Below are 11441 nucleotides of genomic sequence, written 5' to 3' on the forward strand. Positions count from 1 at the left end.
TGAGAATTTTGCTATTTTAAAAAGGAAAATATGAAAATCAAATGCTATATAGTTTGAAAATGTACGTGACAAGGCTGGTTGGTCCGCTGGTCTAGTGTACCAAGTGTGTAGTGGACCCTGCACACTTTATGCACTAAATACAAGCTGGTGGGTCCGCTGGTCTAGTGTACCAAGTGTGTAGTGGACCTTGCACAATTTATGCACTAAATACAAGCTGCTTAGTCCGCTGGTCTATAGTGTACCAAGTGTGTAGTGGACCCTGCACAATTTATGCACTAAATACAAGCTGGTGGGTCCGCTGGTCTAGTGTACCAAGTGTGTAGTGGACCCTGCACAATTTATGCACTAAATACAAGCTGGTTGGTCCACTGGTCTAGTGTACCAAGTGTGTAGTGAACCCTGCACAATTTATGCACTAAATACCAGCTGGTTGGTCCGCTGGTCTAGTGTACCAAGTGTGTAGTGGACCTTACACAATTGATGCAGTAAATACAAGCTGGATGGTCCGCTGGTCTAGTGTACCAAGTGTGTAGTGGACCCTGCACAATTTATGCACTAAATTCAAGCTGGTAGGTCCTGTTTCTCCAATTTGTGTGTGTCTTAGTTTTGAAATGTAAAGGTTTAAAATGCAGCTTGCATTTAAGATGAAACATTTGAGATAATGCAGTTTTTGTTTGTTTTTATTTCAAATGCAAACAGGTTTAATCTACAGTTGGAAAACATAAAAAAAGAAACCATTTTTTTATATTTAGTGAACAAAATGAAAAGCAGAATAGAAAGTAAAGAAGTAAGATATATGTATATAAAGTTGAAAAGAAAGATATAAAAATAAAGAAAGAAAAAAGGGGATATAAAGTATGTAAAGTAAAGAGGAAGGATATAAAGTAAAGAGGAAGAATATAAAGTATATAAAATAAAAAGGAAGGGTGTAAAGTATATAAAGTAAAGAGGAAAAATATAAAGTATATAAAGTAAAAAGGAAGGATGTAAAGTATATAAAGTAAACAGGAAGGATGTAAAGTAAATAGAGCAAAAAAGAAGGATATAAAGTATATAAAGTAAAGAGGGATATAAAGTATATAAAGTAAAGAGGGATATAAAGTATATAAAATAAAGAGGAAGGATGTAAAGTATATTTGTTGAATTGGACTAAAGGAAGTAAAGTAGAGCTCAGACTAAGAATTTATGGGTTTTTGGATTCGAATACTAATGAGTAAAGAATGGGCTTTGGGAGGAGGGAAATAAGGGGAAACTAGAGGGAAGTTATCAAAGGATGGAGATGGGTAAAGTCTATAAAAGGGGGGGGGGTGCAAGTGGTAGTACCCCAACCTAGGTTTCCCCTCCCCTCCCCTAAAATAAAAAATTGTAGAATATTCAATTTTGAAAAGTCCTGATAAATGCACATTAACCTTTACTATTTTATCCACTTCATGGATTTTAAGTTTAAGCTAATATATTGAAATGTTTTACACTTTCTCTAATGACAATACTCATTCAGTTGAAAAATAATCAAATTAGTATTATTCAGAATTTTTTTTTTGGTTAGTTTTATTTTATTAAGTGTCCAATATGCATGCCTGTTCTTTAAACCAAATTTTTAGAATTTCACGGTCAAATTTTGCCCCTCTTAGGAATTCTATGGGGGGGCAACATTTGTTTTTTGGGTTTTCTATGCCCCCTTGGGGGAGGGGCAAGAAGGAGGAGTTACCCATAGGGAAGCAGAAGCTAAACCTGATACTGGAGACACTGATCTTTAAAGACAGCTCTTTACATATCTGGAGCTGCTAGAAGATCCAGTCAGACTTAGGTCTCTAGGAACAGAGGCTAAACCTGATGCTGGAGACTCTGCTCTTTACAGACAGCTCTCCACATATCCATTATAAAAGAAGATGATGATCTTGATACAGAAGACGCTGCTCTTTACAGACAGCTCTCCACATATCTACTGTTGAAACAACCTAGATAACTTTTGGATAGGAGACACTGCTCTTTACAGACAGCTAAACGAGATATTGAGTTGGAGAAGCTGCCTAGATCGATACGGAACTGGACCAGCTAAAACAAGATATTAAGATTGAGGAAGCCGCTCAGACAGACTCTGAACTGGAACAGACGAATTAAGAATAACAGATGTATTTAGATCAATAAACTTAAAAGCTGATAAATCCCATTCATTCGTACTCTGAGAGATATACATATATAGAGAGAGAGAGAAAATTAAAGGGGTTTATGAAACAATGTATGGAGACCTCCAGAAAGACATTTGTACACGCTCTAAACAGAGGGAGCAAATGATTGATCTCAATGGTCCCAAAGATATATGTCTAATTGTAATCGATAGAATTGCGTTAATAATTAAATGAGGTTGAAATTTTCAGTGAAATTCAAAAATCTTTTGTTCTTTTCTAAAGCTCTTCAATAAGAGGAATAATGATTGAAAACATAGACGATTCCGTCATACATGCATGCACTGTTATTTTGCCAAGCTACATTTGTAGCATAAATCGTGCTGGGTCCACTCCACTTTCTGAACAGTACAACTGAATGCATCTACAGTACGTGTTGTACCGGCACGGATCTTACAACTCTTAGACTGGGGTGTGCAATTTACTTTAGTTTGAATTGGTTTACACTGCTGCAGACAAATGATTGTCATACTTTATTTAATTATTTAATTTTTATCGTTGCAGAAGAAAATTACTGCACAACAGTTCTGTAAAAAAATGTTGTGACTTTAAACCAACCAACCTACCAAGTGTTGGGAAAACAACATAAAATATTTCATGCAATACTTTTAACATTTAAAATTTGTTAAATTCGATATAAATCTTGTTTTTTATAAACCCTATTTCTATTGTCAAAAATACCCATCTGAAGAGGTGGGATGGGGGAGGGGGACTAATCTTTATTATTTCATACATATTTGAATAGCTCTTGGGCTCTATACTTCAATGATCTGCCTTAAAATTGCAAATTTTCAAATATCCAAATCTTTGTTAAATCCATGCAATTAAATTAATCGAAACATATGAAAAAAATAATTGTTGAGTACATTTTTAAAAACCATTGATCCCCGGTAATTTCAAAATATTAGCAATAAACAGCATGCATTTTGCAACTGACAACTTCCTTTGAACATGAACATGAACTTGTAACAAATATTCAGTAATTTTATTTGTTTAAAGTTTTCAAAAAAATATTTCGTTCATTCTAACGTTTTTCAAAAGTTTCTTCGAAAAAAAATATCGTTTCTTAAAAATATTGTTCCAAAAATTGTTTTTTTTCAGTAAAAACACGACCTTTTATCAAAATCTTTTGGCAAATTCGTTCATTTAGTTAAAACAATCGTTTTTTCAAGTTCTTTTAACCCTATTCCTGCTGGGGGGGGGGGTCAATTTGACCCCCCCCTGTAGTTTTTTTTACATAACTCAAAAAGTATTGGTCTGAGGCAGTTGAAATTTTCTGACTTTTCCTACATACCCAAAGCCCTCCTTTTAGGCATAAAACCGGGCTTTAATACTAACTGCCTGAGTCCTCAGGCACACTGCCTGAATGACTGTTTTTTCCTGTAACAAACTAAATCTTTGTTTTGACCCACTTTCACTTGTCAGATTTTGATAAAATTTAGCTTTTTGAAAAGCCTATGACATAAGGAAACGGATTACACAAGTTTTGCGAAAAAAATTGCAAATTTTTTGCAAACAACCTGTCAAAGGAAATTTGCACATTTTTAGTTTTTCTTGATTAAAATTCAGGTTATTTAAAATTTTGCAAAACTTTTTGCACATTTAAAATGGAATGGTCAAGGGCTTTTCAAAAATGAATAATATATCATTTTTGGACAATTTTTTTTTGCAAACAATTTTACAATATAACTAGATTTTGCAATAAAAAATTTAATTTTTGCAAATTTGCAATTTTTTTGCAGATTCTAAAAGTAGAGCACACGAGCTATCCAATGATGTATTATTTGTCATATTTGGACATTAAACATGGAATTTAGAGGGGGGGGGGTCAAATTGACCCCCCCCCAGCGTATCCTGGTTTTCAAGTACCCCAGCAGGGATAGGGTTAAACAACTTTTTTGTTACTTTGTAAACAAAAGTCCTTTTTTTCATTTTTTTACTGAAAGTCACAATTGTTCATCAAAAATTTCGATTGTCCTTAAAAAATATTTTTGTTAACAAAAACAATGGCCATCTCTAGTATGAAGTTTATCTCATGAAAGAAAGATAAAGCCTAGTGATTAATGTGTAATGCGTATATATGTAAAGAAGAATACATTATATTACAAGAATACCTGCAAAGAACCCTTTTTGAATAGAGTAAGAAATGCATACGAGAAGGTAGATAGAAATGCTGGTTATTGATGCACGAAAAAAAAGTAGAAAATGTGTATGACCTGTAAGTTTTGAGTCGCTACCATTTTCTATATATCTTTGCAACCAGATACAGTAAACTATTAATATTTCATACTTAATGAAAATGAAAATTTTTTCTTTAACAGTTATACGATTTAACATAATTAATACTTTTTAATATCTAAGGTTTTCGAAAGATATATGGCCGGACTAGAAAATTCAGAGTTTGTGGCAAAGACTCAATTCCATTGCAGATTTAAACATATAAAATCTGGAAAATGGATTAGTTATCAGTGGTCGCTTGAAAAGTTAAAATGGATTTTAAACAAGAGATACAAATATTACTGTAAATACAAAATGAATGTGTACTTTGTTGTACTTTGTTAGGGTAACGCGGGATGTATACAGATAAACATTTATTAATTCACTTTCATTAGAAACTAAATTAAAACAATTAGGAAACAGGGGAAACAAAAGAATATTGTACACACTTTAATCTGAACATAAAGAAAAATAAATCTTCATGCAGACCTCGATTTTGCAACCTCGAGTTCTAATTCTACAAGAAAGGTTTTAAACTAAATTTAAATGAACTTTACTTGCCATTAACCGGTCTTAATCCAAAGAAAACTAATTGTTAAAAAAACAAATTGTTAGAACTTATTTGTCATTTTCTTGTATCTTATGTAATTTTATAATTCAAAAGAAAGTTTTTATTCACTAAACACATCTTTTGGAATAAAATACAAAATATGTTTTAACGATTTGAATCTTGACATTTTTCAAGTTTTATCTTTAAGAAATTCCTTTTATGCAATATTTTATCTAGGAAATGCATCGAGAAAATGTCCCCCCCCCCCTTATGGGAAAGGGGGGCATTTCGTTTGTTTCTAAATATTCTTTAAACAAACATATAGTTATATAAATGTCATTAATATACAATGCTTATTTTGATGAAAGTATCTATAAAAAGAAAGTAGAACAAAATCATAAATTATCTTTTTATTTGACACAAATACTTGTTTTGTGATATTGATATTGTCAATGCCATTTTAATTTTTTTTCTGCAAAGGTTCTATACGATACAATAAGTTTTGAATATAAAAATATTTCAAACTTTTAAAGAAAAAGTTTAAAAGATATTTACATGAAAGAAAAAATTAAAAAATATTTACATGAAAGAGAAAAATAAAAAATATTTACATGAAAGATAAAAAATATTTACATGAAAGAGAAAACTAAAAGATATTTACATGAAAGAAAAATTAAAAAATATTTACATGAAAGAGAAAACTAAAAGATATTTACATGAAAGAGAAAATTAAAAGATATTTACATGAAAGAGAAAATTTTAAGATATTTACAGCAAGAAAGAAAAACTTAAAAAAGTAAAATAGTAAACTTGTAAGATATTTACAACATAAAATAGAAAACATGAAAGATATTAACAAAATAAAACAGAAACTTAAAAGACATTTACAAGTTACAACGCAAAAAAGAAAAATTGTAAGACATTTACAACATTAAAAAAGAAAAGTTGTAAGATATTCACAACATAAAAGAGAAAACTAGTAAGATATTCACAACATAAAAGAGAAAACTTGTAAGATATTCACAACATAAAAAAGAAAACTTTTAAGATATTCACAACATAAAAAAGGAAGCTTGTATGATATTTACAACATAAAAAAGAAAACTTGTAAGATATTCACAACATAAAAGAGAAAACTTGTAAGATATTCACAACATAAAAAAAAACTTGTAAGATATTCACAACATAAAAAAGAAAACTTGTAAGATATTCACAACATAAAAGAGAAAACTAGTATGATATTCACAACATAAAAGAGAAAACTAGTAAGATATTCACAACATAAAACAGAAAACTTGTAAGATATTCACAACATAAAAGAGAAAACTTGTAATATATTCACAACATAAAAGAGAAAACTTTGTAAGATATTCACAACATAAAAGAGAAAAATTTGTAAGACATTTACATCATAAAAAAGAGAAGTTGAAAGAATTAATAACATAAAAGAGAATACTTTTACTGTCAATAAATATTGTATTATTTTTCATTCACTGAACTGAGATAGGTTTACTGCAAAAACAGAAGATTTAAATTCTGCGCATTGCTAAAGAGATGTAAATATTTCAAATTTGAATCAAAAGGAATTCTGACATTTGAAATCTTAACTTTTCCAATCTCAGGCTACAAAAGAATTGAGTCTTTGCCACAAACTGATTTTCTAGACCTTATAACTTTGCAAATACAAATATCTTAAAGGTTTACACATAAGTTTGCAAATATATATTGGGACAAGAAAATATGAGATTTATGTAAAATGATTAGATAATTTGTTCTTTTTTATTAGCTGAAATGTACGGGTAAAACATGGAGATATGCGCTGTCGGCTTTTTCATTTTGTTCGTCCTCAATATTATCGTTCATTTTTCCATCGTTATCCTTCGTTTTCTCACTAAACGACTATTCAGTAAAATCGTTCGTTCAATAGAATCGTCTATTCTGTAAAAAATGTTCGTTTTTTCAAAATATAGTTTAAAAAAAGTTTGTTCCAAAAGTTCGATCATTCAGTAAAAAAACGATCTTTTTTTGAAAATCTTTTGGAAATTTTCGTTTTTAAAATTCCTCGGGCAACGCCAGGCACTTCAGCTAGTCTTCTAAATAATGATGGTATTCGCTCATACATATCAATATAAATATATAAATAAGTGCTAAAGCTGGCCATTTTTTTGGGAAACACATGGATACCCTGGGTGTAGCATAGGCTAGGAAAATTAGTTTTTTTGTTCAAAGATGTTTTTAAAATTTCACGGGCAACGCCTTTCACTTTAGTTAGTTCTATATAAACAAATAAAACACTCTTTAAAAACTTGTTATAATGTATTTATTGACAGTTTCAGAGAGATTTATATTCGGTCTACGAAAACAAACTCTGATTTTCAAATCTGACCGATATTTTAAATAATGAATCATGTAGGATGAAATATCAAAGGTTTACACCATTAGGATGCGAAGATATAGAGATTATAAATGAAAGGCAGAGACTCAATTTTCTAGTTCAAAATACCACATATTTCGATTTAATGATAAGATTACAGGAGTATAAACCACTTCAGAATATTTGTAAAAACCAAATATCTTTAATATTTTTCTATTTTTTACAGAAAAATGTTGGGTAAAGTGGTTTTCCAATATTTACATAGGAAAGAAGTGCTATAGTGCTCCAAATCTAATGTATACACATTCATACTCACATCCAAGAATTATACAATTTAAGATTGAGATCTTTAACCGCACAAAATATTTGATTTAAAGGGACTGTAAGCGAAATTTCAAGTGACCCTCTATGCAAAGGTGACAATGCCTGTTTTCCAACGGTATCCTTAAAATCTTTGTCTGAGTATGTTTAAATTAGATATCAATGTTTCTGTTTCTTTAAATTGTTGCTTTAAACTTTTCATGCGCGGTTTCTCTGCAGAAGTGACATGCGCATTTCTTGTTTATAAGAAGCAATGAAGAAACTCATAAAAATAACCACTTTTCGAGTCAGCCACATTTTTGATCTGATTAAGGTTTCAAGAATACAGGTGTAAATCGGGCATTGCCATCTTTGCATGGAGGCTCAATTGAAATTACGCTTACAGTCCATCTAAGGTGTTCAAGAAAAAATAATTTCCCTCTTCAAGGTGTCCGAGAAAATTCTAAATCTGCAGAGGAGTTATAGATTCAAAAGGTTCAACAAGTTATTCAATTTGAAGAAAATTGAGAGAACAAACAGAACAGAAAAAAAGTTTAATAAATAAAAATCTGAAAATTTTGCTCATTTATTGTAGTAATTTTTTATAGACTTTGCTGTTGCAGCTACATAACTAAGATTATCTCTATTATTACTCTGTAAAAAGAACACTTGAAATAATGTTGAAAGTCCTTTTAAACTCTTACACTTTGTAGGTCTTCCTGTATGTTGGCAATGAATAAATTTAGTTCTGGTTTGTTGTATATTACCATTGACCAGTCTAGTTTGCCAAGATAGGGGATTAAACCAAATATTACAGGAAACTTTAATCCAAACCAAATATTACAGGAAACTTTAATCCAAACCAAATATTACAGGAAACTTTAATCCAAACCAAATATTACAGAAAACTTTAATCCAAACCAAATATGACTAAAGGGGCTTAAGTGATTTACGGGGGCTTAACTTGAGTCTAACAGTTTCTTTCTGTTCCACTGTTTAATGGATCTCACTGTATGATTTGGCTTTCCTGACATCTTTTCATATTTTGATAAATGACTAATTGTGTTGTGTGGGTAGCTTGGTAGAATCAATCATTAAGATAGAATACTTTTGGAACATCGGCCAACAGAATATAGTGTAGCTTAGCCAATAAATACGCAATAATAAAATATATGATATCAGGAATATTTTATACTTTATAGGGACGATAATATTTATGAGAGGACAAATTGCCTATCAGGAGTATAGAGGGACATTACAAGAACTTTTATACGCTGCTTGTTGCAACAAAAAATACAGTTTGGTCTTCAATGCATTTATTTAAACAAATATACATTAATTGTTTCTGAAAGAAAATATTTCAAATTTTCTTTAAATAATTAAGAAAACGATTAGTTTGATTAATTTTTTAAACGCTCTGATTTTCCTGTTGCACATCACTTGATCTTTATAGAAGAGAAAACGTTAAATTGAATAACGCACATCTCTACTTAGATCTGTTCCAAGACGGCAGCAACTACTAATACACTAACAAAGCATCAAGGGAAGAGATCTTGGAAAAGAAAAAAGGAAAACCAGGAAAACAAAATAGTCTGGCCTTGACAACAACTAGCTTTAATAAAATTTTTTTTATGTTTACAATTTTTGCTATTTATAATGTTACCCTATTAAAATGTTTAGTAAAATGTTTAATAGCTGTTGTGTATTTATTACCTTCTAAACGTGTGGGGAGGGGGGGGGGGCTGAATATAATGTGAACAGCCCCCCCCCCAAAAAAAAAAGACTTTAGAGTAAAGATATGGAGTTGCAATTACAAGATCAAAGTAAAATTTGTTTCAGGGCCAGTTCAATAAAAAAACAGACCGCTAACTTCGGAGAATTAAAAAATAGAGCAAAAAAACGTCCGAAAATGTTTTTAAAAAATATTTTTTGGCAAACAATAACATGTCACACTTGTATTCATATTCATTTTTCAAGAACTTTTAAACAGTTATACCCTTTACATTTAAACACTATTTTTTATTTTGGCAAACAATCATTTAAATTGCTATTACTTTAGTTTGGTTAAACCTGTTCCTGGGCAGTTAAAATATATGTTAAAGTAAAATGTAAGCCCCCCCCCCCATCGAATCACTTTAATGAATCCCATAAGACCTGAATAGAGTGAAGTCCTAATTATAAAACCTTTATTAATGGATATCTGAATGGAAAGTACTTATATTCTTGTAAACTAATTGTCCTAACAAAACATTTGATTACAGGAATCATTAACGTTATTTAAAATAAAACTTAAAGGCACAATGAACTAAATTAGTGGGGTAGAAAAAATAGGCCTATGATACTGTAAAATTCCGGCCGCGCCATCTAAGTTGAAACCGGACTGACAGAGAATAGGGGCGGGTGTATACTTGCCCCCCGTTACTAAGGCCGCATTACAAGCAATCGGTCCGGTTGGAATTTAAATTGACCTGAGTCCACTGTGAATGGGCTCTCGGTATAAATTGAAGTGAGCAGTTTAATCTTTATAATAAAGGTCTTCGCTCATTTATATGTTCGCTATAGCTGGCCAAACGACCACGTAGGTTGACAAAGGCTAAAAAAATTACAGAATTCTACAGTCAACGCCGGGCACTTGAATTCCGTCTGTATCACGTGACAACGATACTGCACTGCCATTGGCTGAAGTTCCCGGTGACGTAATACGGACTATACGGACTTCATATAATAATTTTATGAACTATATCTATTAAAAATGCAAAATGCAAATAAAAAAAATGATAACAGGAGAAAACCTGAGATTTTTAGGCTCCTGTGGGATATAGTCATTTTCAGATTGGTTGCATATTTGTTGAATATGATCTTTTTAATACTACAAATTTTTATGCAATACTGCATATACATGACTTTTTGACTAAATTTGACACAGTTTTATACCAATTTCTCGAGACAGGAACATCAGATAGATGTCTCGTTCAACGCCTGAGATTCTCAGGTTTCATCCTATACCCCTTTTCATTTTTCCCTTACAGTCCCTTTAAGTGAAAGATAACATCGTTTAGTTTGCTTTGAAAATTCTGTAAATTTCTCTATTGTTTCTAAAACAAGAAATGCGCAGCTCATTGTTTTAAACTCACCTCAAGTAAAAATTAGTTTCAAACACAAAAACAAGGTTATCTACTATATAGTTTATTAGACAATGTTTTTTAGGGTAACTTTTAGTATTAGAATCCCTACAGGGGCACTTTAAACTATTTTTAAAGCTCCTTAAGTCATTATAAGCATGGTTTGTATTTCTGCAATACAATTAGAACAAACTTATAATTGTAAATCGATGAATCAATTATTTATAGATGTATACAATCCACACAAAACAAAACTGAAATTGGTTTGCAAAAGAATTTGCAACCCCGGCTTTTAGTATAATTACTTTAATTACATAATGCATATTGCTTAAAGGAACTAAGTTATTGCCACAAAATTAAATTTTCTAAAACCTATCTTTGCAACCTGATCGTGCAGACCTTTGTTATTTCAAACTTAGGCATTGTTATCTATTAGAATTTATTGTTTGAAATGTCTCAGGTCTACGTCAGATATAGGGATTAGAAAATCAGAGATTGTGCAATTGCAAAGACTCAATTCCTTTATATTTTTATATAAAAAAGTTTTTATTCTAAAAAAGAATATTAAGTATTTGTACTGTGAAATATGTTAAATTTATTTTATCATTTATTATTTAAATTCCATTTGTTTTAAAAATTCCCATTTGTCTGATTTGTACTTTACAACCCCTGAAATGGTTTTGGTGATAGAG

The sequence above is a fragment of the Eurytemora carolleeae genome, unplaced genomic scaffold (assembly GCF_000591075.1).
Source record: "Eurytemora carolleeae unplaced genomic scaffold, Eaff_2.0 scaffold753, whole genome shotgun sequence".
Classification (NCBI taxonomy): Eukaryota; Metazoa; Arthropoda; class Copepoda; order Calanoida; family Temoridae; genus Eurytemora; species Eurytemora carolleeae.